The 18195-nt window shown below is 34.8% G+C and overlaps 1 protein-coding gene across 1 annotated transcript in view; it reads right to left on the reverse strand.

Moving 5' to 3' along the window:
* LOC117340996 (brain-specific homeobox protein homolog) overlaps window positions 1-11243 on the reverse strand; it is a 28666-nt gene extending 17423 nt beyond the window's left edge. The window contains exon 1 of the mRNA XM_033902791.1: window positions 10762-11243. The gene's annotated coding sequence lies outside the window, so the exon portion shown is untranslated. The remainder of the gene's footprint in view (window positions 1-10761) is intronic.
* Between the last annotated feature and the right edge of the window lie 6952 nt (window positions 11244-18195).

Here is an 18195-nt window from a genome sequence, read left to right on the forward strand (position 1 = left end):
GAGGTTTGATATTTTCTTACAGTTACCGTCCTACTTGACCTCAGCAGGGTAGATGCGTGCTTGAATTTGCCAAAGAAAAGTTACAATTGAATTGTGCGCCCCTGATTGAATTGAGGGATATTAGATAAACGCGTCCACCAAAGAAACATTGATTAGGTTGTTTTCCTAACGGTTTTCCGTCATTTGTGAATATGTTTAATTATGGGATGGCGTGTGCGCAGCGCCCCCTAGGGACAGTCTCGCGGCGAGCATTCTGACAAGATAAACTAGTAACTAGGCATGGTAATAGCAAATAAAACGGCTTGATGTGAATATTTTCCCAATTAGGGAAACAAATGAGGACGGAGGGGAAATGCTTGTGTGTCGGGTTTATCCAAATCCCAAAGAGACTAATTTTCTCAAATCTTCGTCTGATGTTCCTTGAACCAACCGGATTGTAAAGTAATATTCTCAGAGGGATTCCGAACAGCAATGCAACTTTTGCCGACCTTTCGTAATGAACCGTTAAGTTGCCTTTATCGTCGTCTCGTGCGCTGAATAGAAAAATCAAAGCTACTTCTCACTCGCCTCTTACCGTATTGTTGGTATTACTTAATTAGGTAGGAGCCTTTTTTTGTCGTTATATACACATTTCCCTGCGAAAATTAGGACATTTTGAGATAATAAACATTTCCTTCATCTCTTCTAATCCTTATGTTGCATACAGTTTCATAGTTTCCTGACCTCGCTGTTTCCTATTGGTTCCAATATTGTGTGTCTATTCTTCAACAATATAATAAACATAGATGGATTAATAAATTGTGTTTAGAAATATTATGAATTAATTAACTTTGTGTGTGATCAATTTGCGGTAACATTGTCATCAGTTGTGTTATTAAGCACCACTCAGCTCTGTGATCACAGCGCCCTCTGGTTCTACGATCAGCTCTGTGATCACAGCGCCCTCTGGTTCTACGATCAGCTCTGTGATCAAAGCGCCCTCTGGTTCTACGATCAGCTCTGTGATCAAAGCGCCCTCTGGTTCTACGATCAGCTCTGTGATCACAGCGCCCTCTGGTTCTACGATCAGCTCTGTGATCACAGCGCCCTCTGGTTCTACGATCAGCTCTGTGATCACAGCGCCCTCTGGTTCTACGATTAGCGTTAAAAAAGAGTGTCCTCTGTTTCTGTTGATCAGTCCTCGAAAATAGTGCTATGATCAGTGTTCATGAAGACTGTACTGTCTTATCATTGATAGGTGTTCCTTTGAACTTGAACCTTGGCCGTTAACGTGTTCCACTGTTTTGTATTAAACGCATGAAACTAGGAATCAATTCCGGAAATATATTAATCCATTTTGGATCTAAGCTAATTTGTCATGGATGACCAACAAATTGGAGATTGCTGTCATATAAATGCTGCTGGAGTTTTGATTTGATTGAGAAATGAACTGTATACAGCTTTAGTATACTATTTACTGTAAAATGCTAATAGTAATTAATTAACGTTTACAATCAGGCGGTCACATTGACAACACTTCACATGCATATCATGTTCATTGCATCCATTTTCATATCAAATTTGAATTTCTGAAAGTTTGCAAGTCTATGAGATTCCCTGACGATCGATCACGTGGTGTTTTCGGCCGAGTTGTTTTCGCTATGTTGTTTCTGTGATCCTAATTCTACACTCGATATGCCTGGTGACTGTCACCGCCCTAGTTCACATTTTGAGAACGTGGTATGTCCCTGACATATCCTGGACTTACATGGTGGGTGTCTGGGATGAATCAGATGGCGGTTCCTTTTTCCTTACAACTGGTCGGTCATGTGCTTTTCAACGATATGTATCTGTTAATACATTGATCAAATTTGAGCTCGATTTACAATTTCATTTTTATCATCATTCGTAATTAATAACAATTTAAACAACATATCAGTGTAAATATACGGAGTATCCATGTGGTTTAAAAAATCCTAAAAATGTAATTATGAACGCTTGTGTCTAAAACAAGTGTAACAAGATATATGTATGAATACTAATATCACATTGTTTCTGATTTCGGCGAAATACCATTGTAAATCTTTTTTTTTATATTTGTTTTATTTTTTAAGACATTTTTAATACATAAATATATAAGAACCACACACACACACACACATCAATTCCAATTGGTATGGTTTGCCTGTCATCATAATCATAATTGTATCATACTAATCATCATCATAACCTCATCATCATCATAGTAATCATCATCATTGTAATCTTATCATCGTACTCAACATCATACTAATCATCATCATCATCATCAACCATTGTAAATCTTAAAGTTTATATCTTTAAATACTTTTATATATAAAAATGTCTAGTTCGCGACTTATTATTATCAGTGAGAGGGGGAGATATGAAAATCTAGCTATTCTTTGTATGCATGTTTTAGTAAACGGTACTATAGCCTTATGCTTTAACATTGTGAATCGAAAAAAAAGTTTCTATGTACAATCATGATGTTAACCATGAAACCTTCCCGTGGTCTTTACAACCTGTATAACTCGAAACCTGCATGTGTTGTTAAGTTCTCCGTCACCTGTCGAGATCTGTCACAGAAATCGTGATTATCGGAACAAGTCAGTGGATAGTTGATTAACTAACATCTAATATGTAACGACAGTAGGCAATGGAAGCAGGGCTATCGCAATCAAGAAATGGAAAATTAAAAGCAGATGGGAATTCTTAGTTAACATTGTAAGCTACCCGAGTGGTTACATATTTTAGGGGCTCCTTGGTGACGTTGTTTTACCGAAATGCATTGTTTTCTTAATTTTTGGTCCCATTTAATGTCTGTCCGTGCGCCTTGTGTAACCAAGCTGAGATTTGTGTTTTCAGTAATTACACTACTGGCCATTTAGTTTTGTATACGTTTCGTATGTAGCCTTCAAACATCATTTCTTACAGAAGAACTTTGGTCAGATTTATGGCAATTGAGATTATTTTATTCACGAGAACTACCGTCAGGTTTCGTGGACAATCTTGTAAGTTATTCAACTTCACATCAACGTAATATATCAATTATCAGAAAAACATATGATAGATTCAGCAATGTTTGTCATGTTTTGAGACACGTTTGATAGTGTAGGAGCCATACTAACAATCCGTAGCTCTCCAACACATCTCGTCTGGTCGGAGTCACGGTGTATGGTAGTCTTACTATATAGACTGAATTATCGAGGTGAGAGAAGCCGTCGACAATGTAATAAGAATTTGTACATAAATCGAACCACATTGGAAACCAACTCAAAACATCGGGCGTTATTGACTTTGAATTCAAAACGTTTTCATCTTTATCTGTAAAGTCGCATGTCGTTTCCAGTCTGATGATAGGTGGCGCTATCAATTTGCGTGTGGAGGAAGGACTTCGCAATCCGCATGGTCGCGTGTGGGCCTTAGGGCTGACAATCAGATTTAAGGCCCGTGGATAATCTCGTGCTGACAGCTATCGTGCGTTTAACTACAGCAATGATCGGAATTAGCCCAAATTAGTTTAATTCTTGCCAGTTCGGTATAGTTTACACGAGAACGACGTGCTCTGAAACACCAAAGTAATGTCCGTACCCGCCATCAACATTCGTCTCAGGAACCGTTTTCAGTCGGTTTAGCAATTTCTGTAATTTTTCTCCCAGCGTGCGTCAGAGAAACAAGCCTCACCAAGACAGTGGGTGTCGGATACAGTAAGTTACAAGCTTTCAGCGGCTAAGCGATTTCTGAACAATATTTAAAAGCTTTCCTAATATGAGTAAATGGGTTTGGCGCGGGAAAATTACTCTTTTAAGTGAAGTAATGCTACTTAATTTCATATAATGAAATGAAAAATGATGCGAATTGGTTTGAAACGATGGTTGTCGAACGATTTTGGACATACAAGTAACGTGAATTATCTTATTTTGTGTCTAATTTTCCCTCACGATGATTTTACTTGTTCAGTGAATTTGGCGTAGGCACGAAACCTTGTATTTTACGTCCTGTAGTAAATCAATATATATGACAGGCTAACGTTGTAGGTATACCATTACCTATCACATCAACACTACCTTGACAGGTTGTTCACGTGGAGAAGTTTAATATGACATGTTTATATACAGAAACTGTTACAGAGTTTTAACACGGGTATTTATTTGAAATATAAATCTAATTATTAAGAATGTATTTTACTAAGACTGATTTTGCACTTGATGGAAGTTGCGTGTGTATTTGAATACTGAGTGATAAGACGTTGGTGTGACAAGTTAATATGATTCCATTGTTCTTAGCTTTGTTCCGTACACACCACTAGAAATCTAGTGATGTAATGTGCAAGTTTAACTTAATGTAGATCAATGGTATATTTGTTGTTATAAGTAAAGAAGAATTAAAGATAAACTTCTTAAAACTGACATGGTTTGGTCTGGCGATATGATATAGTTACAACATACATTATATTGTGTCTAATGTCGGATAGTGACATGGGGATATTCTATCTTTTTTACCATCATCATTTGAAGTTTAAACTGTGTTTTATTTGTCGATTTCCATTTATATATACAACATATAAATTATACAAAAGGAATCAGAGACAAGTGTCAAGACACTTATATAAATCTGACACCTATATATATATAGATTGACGTTACATAACAGTATAGACATGATAAAACACAACATCGTATCATATTGACAATAGAGTCTATTGTGAATACATTAGTTGGGATTTGATCAACTAATTAAATATATTATATATATATATATATATAAGAAGGTAGAAAAACGTGAAAGTAGGATTTGCTGTTTCCATCTGGTGTTCGATATATAGTTAATGTGTTATCAATCTAAAATAATAAACGTACACAATATGTGCATGCTCTACGTTAGTATTGAAAATCTGTTTGATTTTACAAGGAAGTTTTGCACAGCAAGGAATATCCTCGTGTTATTGTCGATAGAAAGAGAAGCATCCCCAGACAGTAATAAACTTACAGTTATGTTATATGGTAAGGTGAGAATATATTTATGTCTTAGATAGGAAAAAATAGTTGATGCACATGCATCAAATTTGATTTGTTTGTACATTGTTGTAAATATGTTTTTCTCTGTACATCTACATAAACCATGTAGTTTGGTGTATTTTTTTCAATCCTAGAAAAAAATTACAAAAATACAAGTGTCGTATATCATATTTTTTTTGTGAAATCACAGATTTCAAAAAAACACACCAAAAATAAATTAGACAAATAAATAAATAAATAAATAAATAAAGATTAAATAAACAAATGAATAAATAACATTAAGATGGGTTTAATTCTGGATTAAAAATAACAAAACAATCCTGACATAGCAAATGATGGATTTATAGTTTTTGGCATCATTAAAGGAACATGTTTGCGAAACAACTATACCTATGTATTTTACATTATTTCACATGTTCGACATTGAAAATGTTTTATTAATGAGAAGTATTAATCTTTAATTTGCAATGTTTTCAGTCAGAAAACACATTGTAGTGCTACCTGCGTACAGAAAGATAAAGGAATACATTTATAGAACTCGGAGTTCAGTTTCAAACTCGCTACTGATCCTTTAATGACTCGAATATCATTACTGTATTAGAGAAAATCTTCAACATCATTAAGGTAAAAAAATAAAAATGGTAGGTGTCCTACTTCTCATTTAACGGGGGACAGATCATGAGACTTTTTGAAACATAATGTTTATAAATCTACATAAATTTCTTGACTTTTTCACATTTTGTTTTTGTGTTCATTATTTCTGAAAATTTAACAACATTTGGTAATTCGTATACGTTCTATTTTTTTTCTGTATTCAAATAAGGATATTTCAATAAATAGTGGAATTCATCTCCGATTTCATGTGTATTGCTATTATGACATATTCTATTTTTATATTCAATATTTTGCCATCTCCCAGTTTCAACTATAAATGTATGATTACAAGTTCTAAATTTACACAATAGCCTTCGCTCATTGTCACTTTATAATTCTAAATAATTTTCAAAATCACAATTATTTTTATATATATTCTATAACAAACAGATTAAGAGGAATTAAAAAATTTCACAGCTAAATTCTTGTTAAAACTCATCATGTAGTATTTGTTTTACAGATAGTTGTACCCAATCTGGGTTACCTATTCCAAAAAAATAGGAATTCCATACCCTCGTCAATCCAAATTCATTCAAAACAGTTTGTATCAATCCCAAGTAAGGAATTGTTTTGTTTTCAACAACAAAAACATGATATAACATAGTATACATGACATAATTCAATTTACCTTTTTTTCGATTGTAGCATTCGTGACCAATAACCTATAACTCTTGAGTTTACTTCTACTAGGAGGGGACATATACTAAGTTCATCATACACTATTTGTACTATGTACTATTTTTCAAACCTAGCAATAATTTACAAAATTTCAAATGGAAACATACAATAGTCTTAATATTTGTGTAAACTCACAGTTCACATCCGTGGATGAGGATAGGTGTTACTATTTTATCGAAGAGTTCATATCTACATTTAATTGATAAATTTAGTTTTCTGCCTTTTTTCAAATATCGTACATAGCAATCTTGGCTTATTTGATATTATGATTTTTAGCATCATTAAAAGAGCACGTGCGTGTGAACACTGTTCCCAGGTACGTACATTTTTCTACATATCCTATTTTTTCACTATCTAAATTGAAAATATTTCTATTTACAAATCTACCTCTGCAAAAAACCATGTATTTTGTTTTATCAATATTTACTTTTAACTTCCATATTTTAGAATATGTAAACATATGGATTATCTTAAAATTATATTGTGTCATCTGTATACAGGAGGATAAAAAGTCGAGTAATGTTAAAAGTTCAGATTTAAATTTATCAATGAGACAATCTACACCTTTAACATTATTTTGTATCATAAATTTTTCGACATCATTTAGATACAGACTAAAAATATGGGAGATAAATTTCCTCTTGTCTCAACTGATGTCAAAGGGAAAATAATTTGATTCTTGACCATTTAGAACAATGTTAGATTTTATACCTTGATACATATTATATATAATATTGTACATCTTATCATTCACATTATTCATCGACAGTTTATTCCAGAGGCCATTCCGCCACACATTATCGAACGCTTTTTCAAAATCGACAAAAATACAGTAAAGCTTTTTTTCCATCTAATTATTAAGATACACTAAGGAATGAAAAATTACAAGCCAACTGAAATAAAAGTTAAAATGATTACTTGCTGAACAAGAATGGTACTGTCTAGAAAAAGTCAATTGAATTTTGTAATTTGTGTCATGTTTTATATAAATAAAAACAGAATTGCCCCATATGTTTTCTACACATTGTTTTGAATCATTGTGAGTTGATGTAAATCTTGAATTCACAACGGTTATAACTCACTACTAGTACAAGGTGTACGATCTATTCTTCCGAAAACAGAAAGGTGATGTTTTTAATTCTTCCATGTTTGTGATGCAGAATGAATAAAAAGGATTGTAATTTAAATATTTGGTTTTTGGTTTTTTAAGGATAATAAAGAACATATGACTTTTCAAGTTCAGAATAAATTATTGATAGTTCAAGTTGTTCATTACCTTGAGTCAAACATAGCGGAGGTGAGGACAAAGGTATGGTGTGTCCGTACCGACATACTTAGGAGTGATGGCTTAATTATCTACTACAATGTCCTTTCTGACTTTAGAAAGAATGTTCATATTTCGGAGATATGTCAAAGAGGACTGTTACTAACACTACCAAAATTTAAAGGAACATCTGGAAAATTGAAAGTTAGTAGCACAGCCAAAACTTAAGTTACTAACACATACACAGCCAAAACTAAAGTTACTAACACATACACAGCCAAAACTAAAGTTACTAACACATACATAGCCAAAACTAAAGTTACTAACACATACATAGCCAAAACTAAAGTTACTAACACATACACAGCCAAAACTAAAGTTACTAACACATACACAGCCAAAACTAAAGTTACTAACACATACACAGCCAAAACTAAAGTTACTAACACATACATAGCCAAAACTAAAGTTACTAACACATACACAGCCAAAACTAAAGTTACTAACACTACTAAAATTGGAACCGTACACGAGAAATACATTTTATGCATCAGAACAATTTATACCAACATATCATCGTTATCATCCTGAAAATAGCGAGTGTTCAGAATTATGTACAAATGTTTGGACACAAATCATTCGAAAAATTCTTCGAAGCTGCATTGGAAGTTATATTTACATGTAAAATATGAAATGCAATGATTGAAACTGATAATTTGATAATTAAAAAAATGTATGATTGTTTAACTTGAACAGTTGAGCAGAGATGACAGTATATATAATGAGGCTTGATGACTTGTATCGTGTTTGTTATATAAAACTTAGGGTCCAGCACCGGTTTGTTTTGATCAATATTTTCATGTGGATATCAAACCAGGTTTAGGTTTCATCATCCGCACCCACCCGGCCTACTGACAAAGTTGACAGTTTCAGGTTTCCTTACCACATTTTATATACATTGATATCCATAGACATGGCTAATGTTGACAGTCGTATGCATACAGTCCATTAAGATAATAATCCAAAGATAGTTTCTTAAAATATATTCTCTGTGAGATTTGAGTGATATATAACTTCCTCGATATCAGCGTGAGTGTTTTCGCCTGGAAACGAGGATGAATTATTTACAGATCACACAGACAAGATTATTATCCGGAATTATTACTGGAGGTACATTTCTACACCGAGGACAGCCCAATGTCACATGATACAATTAAATTGTGTGTGCTATCAAATGAAAATTATTTTGATATAAAGCCATTGACCGTTAAATTAAAAAGAAAATCTTAAACCCGTTTCTTCTGTATACAAACACATTGATTGCTGTGTTAATATATTGGACATGTGTAAGTCTTCTTTATGATGGAGTACATTGCTCGATTTGTCAAGAAATTATCCATAACACGTGTACTACGAAGGGCCAATAATTGTATAGTTGTTGTGTTTAAAAATAATGTTTCTGATAGTACACAAATCAAATGTTCATGTTCAAATTGTAAACAAAAAACAAAACAAAAAAACAGCATTCAATGTTTCCGTCGTGTGAATACTGGTAATAAAACAGCAGCAATGTCACGTGGTTGTGTCACTAAATATATATTAAAACAAGTAATAATTACGTTTAACATATAGATTTATTTTTTTAAAGAAAAAAAATCGATTCCATAAAAATGTTTTCTTTTTTGTATTATCGATGGGACATTTGTAGGATTAATACGCTATGAGCCTTCAGGAAGGTAATAACGGCCAAAGGTAAAATGTCAAGTCAATGTCATCTAATTAAAATTAATGGTTTTTCTGATCATTCATCATAGAAGTTATAAAATATATATATATATATATATCTTCAGAAAGTAACGAAATTATTTGTCAAAAATCATGTCAATAATGAATTTTATTTTCAAGATATCTATTTCGAAATTAGTCTGTTTAGGATTGTTTTTTTTATAATATCAAAAAATATCAAAAGTGTTAAAATAAATGATAACAGAAGCCGACTTATTAAATATTAACTGATATAAAACCTAAAAAAAATAATTGTTTCTTTTCTGGTGTAAAAGGTGATTTCTTTTTGAATATTTAAATGACACACTTTTTGTTAGATAAACAGTTAATTGATGTGTTTTGGGGCTGTTATATATTGATGAAGTCTCGTGAATAAAATAAATCTTAAAATAATAATATCTATCTGGTGTCAATCGGTGAACATGGAAATCGCTCCCTTCTCCTTACTTTTGTACATTTTGTTTATTGAGCAAAAACGGTCTTATTAGTAGGTTTTTACATTAACATGTTCATCGATTTTCTAGGCCCCGGCTATCTGTAACCGGGCACCGTTGTTATAGTTTACAATGATACGATTTTAAACAAATTTTCCTAGTTTTTACATTAGAAATTTCTAACAAAGTTGGGAAACAGAATGTGTAGATTTGTACATGTTTTGACTTCGTGTTATAAGTGTGTTTGTGGTTTAAATCTGCTACATGTTTTATATTTACAGATCACCAGGAAACCTGACTGCCAGCATTACAAAAAAAAAAAATCGATAAACTAATCCACGACTTTCCACGTTGACAATAAACTAATTATTAAGGTTGTATAACAATATAAATTTGTTGGTAATATATTTTGTAACGAATTCATTGATATTAAATAAAAACAGTTACTTCTAAAGTATTTAATTGCCGGATATAATGGAACAAGAATTTATCTCAAATAAATTATTTATTTGATTATGGGTAAATAGATTATACACATATATGGACCTTTTATCATTGTTGTTGAAATAAAATCAACGATTTTAAATTACCATGTTGTCAATAAATATACTTGTCGATGCGTCCTGACATTATTTTGTCGCGACATGTATATACTATAACTATGAATTAATTATTTTGTCATTGATAAACAAAACATACTTGGTTTCAAATTGGACGAGTTAAAATGTCATATTTATATACTTTGACTTTGTTCAAAAATGATTTTGTTATATAGCTAAATTCTTTGGGGTTTTTCCGGGGTATTATTTAAAATATAACATAATTAAATCCTCCACCTTGTAAGAAATATATTCATTACAGCATGAATTGAATTTTAGTGTTCAATTGCTTACTGAATGCGTCAGAATTTTCCTCGTAAAATACTTACCACCGTATTTAGAGGTCTGATGTTTTCAAATCGTCAGCAAAGTTTTGTGAAACATTGTCAATCCGAACAGTCAACGTAGTCTCCCGAGAAATAACACAGGGTTGTTATTTTTTGGCCAATTCCGATAATATACGTTCAGATTTGCTGATGGTGTTTATGAAAATCTATAAACTGAAATCATTGGTTCATTTCGTCAGGGAGAAAGAACTGCAGCACAAAGATATGACACATGTTATCAGATCTGTTGAGTTCCTTTCAAAATCCAGTTTTTGAAATAAAATCCAAAATCAGTTGTAAACTTTACGAATGCGAATCGCTGTATGATGGGAAACACTCGCAGAAAATATAAAAAAAAAACTGTAAAAAAAAGTTTTATAACTTGAAGTTGAAATAATTCTTGATCCTTTCTTATGCCATTGCTCTGCATATAATCAAACGTTCGATTTTCACGTATGTATATATTGACAAGGTGGTCAAGAAAATCGGCCATTTTGAGCTATTTTGATATACCTATTGTATCGGTAATGAATATTCATGACATTGTATTGTCCAGTTGATGACGTATGATTGGCGAGAGAGATCTTTCCTGGGGCACCGACAGGGTATTTATGAGTGTTGCCCAAAACCCGGCCCACTGACGGCGCCATAAGATTGGTTCAGTGTACGGAACTTTGTCAGTTTTCTACCACTTTGGTACGGGAATGAAACATAGATGGTTATCGCAAAATATGTAATACATCTGGAGTATTTCTCACAGGCGTGATCCTTCTTACACTGATATCAACGGAACACTTCATATTGATGGTTATAGCTGACAACAGTCAAACCAATATCGGACAAACCAACACATTATAATTAGGACGTTTTAAAAAATATACTGATCCGATTTTGTCATTGGTACCGTGAAGCACCGCTCGGGACATTGGCCGGACAGACGTATCAATTGCACTTGGGTCGACTTGTATTACGTCATAACAACAACCAACCCGGCACGTCTTTACTAGGCATGTGTGATTGGTTGTTTAAAAAAACTCTTCCAACAATGGTGACTAATTGCTCTCCGGAATTGCCGTTATCCCGTCTGGCGAAAAAAACGGAACAATACAAAGAGTGAATGTGTGGTACGAGTGGTCACTGTGGTGTCTATCTGGGGGAGACGTGTGATCTAACTCGAATCTGGGGGAGTTCACGACAATTGTTGTTATAATAACAGGTGTGATGGCAGTAAGGTCAGTCGGGACACTTATATCGATACCAAGATTAATTTATTTCTCATATTTAAACACAAACTAATGGTATTGAGAATACACAATACAGAATGGTACCTTTTTATAGCAGTAGGCAGCAGTTATTACACAGAGAACCTACTTTATCATGGTAATATTGATAAACATACACAAATTACTCAATTTTCTTACAATAGTACAATTCATTATAGAAGAAAATTTACAAAAAGAAAAAAAAAATCACTCTTTCACAATAGTAATTATCTAGTTGATATTTTCGTTGGACTTTCGTCTCCAATTACACATTGTATATCAGTATACATAGATTTATTACAACATATCCTTTCACTTCCCCCTATTATTTCCCCATCTGCCAATTTCGATTGGTAATCTATGAATGCATATTCTGATTTACACAACAATATTAAATTTCCGACATTGAAAACATCAAGATAATTTTCAAAGCATAAACAATTCCTAAAAATACGATAGCAAACTGTCTGCAATGTTAGTTGATGTTAAATTTCAACTTTTACATCAAATGATCATTCAAGTTGATCTTAACCAGATCACCCAACCACACACACACACGGTTATATCCACTTGGTGTAACCAGGTACTGTATAACCAATTCCATAGTTTTCTAGTGTACTATTGTAAGGGAATGGGATTTGAAAGAAAATATACCACATTTGTACATCAAAAAGATGCAACATTTCTATTGATGAAATCAATGTCTAAATAAAGATTATATAATTGCTTGATTAAATCAATGTCTAAATAAAGATTATATAATTGCTTGATTAAATCAATGTCTAAATAAAGATTATATAATTGCTTGATTAAATCAATGTCTAAATAAAGATTATATAATTGCTTGATTAAATCAATGTCTAAATAAAGATTATAATTGCTTGATTAAATCAATGTCCCTGTACATGTCAAGGAATTAACACCAAAACGTATAGGAAAAAGGGGCACACAAAGACCGTCTGGCCAATTGAGAATTTTCAGGGCTTAATACTTGAAGAAATTCGGTTTTTCTCGAGAATTAAAGCGTCCAATTTATGTGAAGATAATAACTTTTACTGCTTGAGGAAAATACTTATTTCCCCACTAAGTTTCATTTTGACGGCCTAAAGTTTGTCCAAATGCGGTAATGTCCCTTGGATACCAGATAAGTTTATGCCTTTTTCAAACATATTCCATATCATATGATAAGGAAATTGAGAACCATTCTAAAACTACATTTATATATATATATATATATATGTGTGTGTATCTTTTACTTTTTTAAATGTAAGGAAAATGTCTTGCATATACATGTATTAAATTTTAAAATATGAACGGGGACTATATAACTATTATTGCACGTGTTGTTGTGAAGCACGGAGACGAAAGTACGAAGACATGAAGTAGCCATCAGATGATGAATTAAAACAAAACCCCAAGCATTTTTAACATTCGACTGACTTATTATTACTTCTTTTTGTCTGAAAAAAGAGGCTTAACAATTACGTCTGTTTAGAACTGTGCCCATTGATAACTCACAAGGGTGTATAGAAACATGACGATATTTATATGCGTTTTAATTGAAGAAAAGTATCTGAACGATCAAAAAAAAAAAAAATCGAACTTGCCGTTTGTTGTCACTCTGAGAATGCTGTAAGTATGCTGTAACGTGTGAATGACTTCTATCCGCTTGGAACGTTTATCTAAAAAGCAGTGATCCAATATTTGCATAAAAAGTTTAACAACTTAGGATAGCCATAATAATATGGTAAATGTCCCTTCATATGCTAGTGACAGGGGTGGATCCAGGATTGGGGTGGGGGTAGGGGAGGGGGTGGGGGTGGGGGTGGGGGTAGGGGAGGGGGTGGGGTGGGGTAGGGTAGGGGTGGGGATAGGGGAGGGGGTGGGGGACAAATCATTCAGGCGAGGGGCTTGAGTGCTGCCCAAGCCCCCAGAAACTATCCAAGAAATGGTGCAAAAATCCTGCATTCTTAGAAATGGATCTATGGTATATATAATCTATATTTTAAGTATGTTTGTATTATTGGTGTTTTTGTTTTTGTTTCTTTGTTTTGTTTTTTTTATTCTTATTTTTTTCTCTTTTTTTTTCATGATAAACTGTTTAGGATGTACGTAACAAAGGAAACAAGGCGGGAGTCTGGGAGCCGCCCAGGTCCCCAGAAGCTGAGTCTGGGAGCCGCCCAGGTCCCCAGAAGCTGAGTCTGGGAGCCGCCCAGGTCCCCAGAAGCTGAGTCTGGGCGCCGCCCAGGTCCCCAGAAGCTGAGTCTGGGAGCCGCCCAGGTCCCCAGAAGCTCTCGACAAAGTGGTGCATATCATCAAATTCTGGGAGTTTCTGAACTATATTTAATATAGTTTTTCGTTTTAGTTCTTTGTTTTATCTTCAAGATATTATATTCGATGATTAATTGCTCTATAGGGTCAAGAAAATAAGGCGGGCTCTGGAAGCCATGCTTAATTCTTTTTCTGAATGATGTTTTCGGGATTAACTATTAATGTGTACACATAGAAAACAAGGCAGGGATCTGGGGGCCGCCCTAGAAGCTCTTAATACAATAGTGTATTATCATCATATTGTGGAAGTTTCAGGATCACATTTTACCTATTTCAATTTTCGCAATTTTCTAAATGAATTTTCAGGATTAACTGTTTTTAGAGTTTGGGGCATCAAAGAAAATCAAGCGGGGATCTCGGAGCAGTCCAAGACTAATTGGTTTTAAAATTGAGCTAATAACACGTTATGTTATATAATACGTGTGGCTATCTTTAAAAGTGTCCATACAAACTATCACACATGCAGAGTTTTCAGATTACATAGAAAATATAAGGTCGTTTTCTCTTTCAATTTGTTGTCGTGCATTCTTTGTTTTAGATTTTAAATCCTAAGGCACCATAGTCCTCCACCTCCGGGTTGCGAGTTCGAAACGAACATGAACCGGTGAATCAGGACGTGTACAGGATGCATTCCGGACAAACCGAACACCTAACGGATATTAACGCGCGCGTGCAGAAAATACACAAGATATATGCATTTCTCCGGCGATCAGTTGTCAAAAAGTTGCAGTGCTGACTGCCTCGCCAAAATGCCTCGCGGTAGAAAAATAAACAAAAACGTTCCTGCAAAAGCGCAAGACACAGAAGAAGTGTCTGTCGATGCTGTTGATGCTGTTGCACAGGAAACCGAAACTGAAACTGAAACAGAGCATGATAAAGGTGGTGATGATATTCCAGTTGAAGGTGGCGAAGTAGAAGTTGATACTTGTAATGCAGGTGAAGTGGAAGGGTTTGAAGAAGTTGTGCCAAAAAACTTTAAACTTTAAACTTTAGTCTGACATTCCATGCTGACAACTGTCTGTGAATCTAATTTGGAAGCTTCCAAGAACCTTTTTATATGCCTGCGATAATTAATCAGTTTCTGTCGGTAGTCAGTTCCTCCCCCTGTAGGTATCCTGTAGGTATTCTGTATTCATCCGTTCTGTGCGTGTTATCCGTTTTCAATCCGTTTGTCTATTCGTCGTGTCCGGTGTTAATCCTGCAAGCATCCTGTGTTTGCCTATAATACCCTACTTAGTGTCACACTATCACAGCCTGCAAGTTTTCAGATTACATAGAAAATATAAGGTCGTTTTCTCTTTCAATTTGTTGTCGTGCATTCTTTGTTTTAGATTTTAAATCCTAAGGCACCATAGTCCTCCACCTCCGGGTTGCGAGTTCGAAACCTACATGGGGCAGTTGCCTGGTACTGACTGTAGGCCGGTGGTTTTTCCCGGGTACTCCGGCTTTCCTCCGCCTCCAAAACCAGTCACGTCCTTAAATAAGCCTAGCTGTTAATAGGACGTTAAACAAAAACAAAACCAGACACGTCCTTAAATGACCCTGGCTGTTAATAGGACGTTAAACAAAAACAAAACCAGGCACGTCCTTAAATGACCCTGGCTGTTAAAAGGACGTTAAACAAAAACAAAACCAGGCACGTCCTTAAATGAGCCTAGCTGTTAATAGGAGGTTAAACAAAAACAAATCAAATAAACTAAGGTAGCAGGATATTGTTTCGATCGAGAATTTACTAAATGTCTTACTACGGCTATCAAGTGTACACGTAGACATTCTATACACGGAGAAAATGACGATGGAAACGACTGAAAACTGTCAGGGAGGCTGAGAAAGATTTGTGTTTAACCTAGTCACCTTTATATATAACCTTGGTGTCTGACCTAGTCACCTTTATATATAACCTTGGTGTCTGACCTAGTCACCTTTATATATAACCTTGGGGTCTGACCTAGTCACCTTTATATATAACCTTGGTGTCTGACCTAGTCACCTTTATATATAACCTTGGTGTCTGACCTAGTCACCTTTATCGTTAACCTTGGTGTCTGACCTAGTCACCTTTATAGTTAACCTTGGTGTCTGACCTAGTCACCTTTATAGTTAACCTTGGTGTCTGACCTAGTCACCTTTATATATAACCTTGGTGTCTGACCTAGTCACCTTTATAGTTAACCTTGGTGTCTGACCTAGTCACCTTTATATATAACCTTGGTGTCTGACCTAGTCACCTTTAAAGTTAACCTTGGTGTCTGACCTAGTCACCTTTATAGTTAACCTTGGTGTCTGACCTAGTCACCTTTATATATAACCTTGGTGTCTGACCTAGTCACCTTTATCGTTAACCTTTGTGTCTGACCTAGTCACCTTTATATATAACCTTGGTGTCTGACCTAGTCACCTTTATCGTTAACCTTGGTGTCTGACCTAGTCACCTTTATATATAACCTTGGTGTCTGACCTAGTCACCTTTATATATAACCTTGGTGTCTGACCTAGTCACCTTTATCGTTAACCTTTGTGTCTGACCTAGTCACCTTTATATATAACCTTGGTGTCTGACCTAGTCACCTATATAGCTAACCTTGGTGTCTGACCTAGTCACCTTTATCGTTAACCTTGGTGTCTGACCTAGTTACCTTTATTGTTGACCTTGGTGTCTGACCTAGTCACCTTTATCGTTAACCTTTGTGTCTGACCTAGTCACCTATATAGCTAACCTTGGTGTCTGACCTAGTCACCTTTATATATAACCTTGGTGTCTGACCTAGTCACCTTTATCGTTAACCTTGGTGTCTGACCTAGTTACCTTTATTGTTGACCTTGGTGTCTGACCTAGTCACCTTTATCGTTAAGCTTTGTGTCTGACCTAGTCACCTTTATCGTTAACCTTGGTGTCTGACCTAGTCACCTTTATCGTTAACCTTGGTGTCTGACCTAGTCACCTTTATCGTTAACCTTTGTGTCTGACATAGTCACCTTTATTTATAACCTTGGTATCTGACCTAGTCACCTTTATATATAACCTTGGTGTCTGACCTAGTCACCTTTATATATAACCTTTGTGTCTGACCTAGTCACCTTTATATATAACCTTGGTGTCTGACCTAGTCACCTTTATATATAACCTTGGTGTCTGACCTAGTCACCTGTATATATAACCTTGGTGTCTGACCTAGTCACCTTTATATATAACCTTGGTGTCTGACCTAGTCACCTTTATATATAACCTTTGTGTCTGACCTAGTCACCTTTATCGTTAACCTTGGTGTCTGACCTAGTCACCTTTATATATAACCTTTGTGTCTGACCTAGTCACCTGTATATATAACCTTGGTGTCTGACCTAATCACCTTTATCGTTAACCTTGGTGTCTGACCTAGTCACCTTTATATATAACCTTGGTGTCTGACCTAGTCACCTTTATCGCTAACCTTGGTGTCTGACCTAGTCACCTTTATATATAACCTTGGTGTCTGACCTAGTCACCTTTATCGTTAACCTTGGTGTCTGACCTAGTCAACTTTATATATAACCTTGGTGTCTGACCTAGTCACCTTTATATATAACCTTGGTGTCTGACCTAGACACCTTTATCGTTAACCTTTGTGTCTGACCTAGTCACCTTTATCGTTAACCTTGGTGTCTGACCTAGTCACCTTTATTGTTAACCTTGGTGTCTGACCTAGTCATCTTTATATATAATCTTGGTGTCTGACCTAGTCACCTTTATTGTTAACCTTGGTGTCTGACCTAGTCACCTTTATATATAACCTTGGTGTCTGACCTAGTCACCTTTATATATAACCTTGGTGTCTGACCTAGTCACCTTTATATATAACCTTGG

The sequence above is a fragment of the Pecten maximus genome, chromosome 13 (genome assembly GCF_902652985.1).
Source record: "Pecten maximus chromosome 13, xPecMax1.1, whole genome shotgun sequence".
In the NCBI taxonomy this organism is placed as follows: domain Eukaryota; kingdom Metazoa; phylum Mollusca; class Bivalvia; order Pectinida; family Pectinidae; genus Pecten; species Pecten maximus.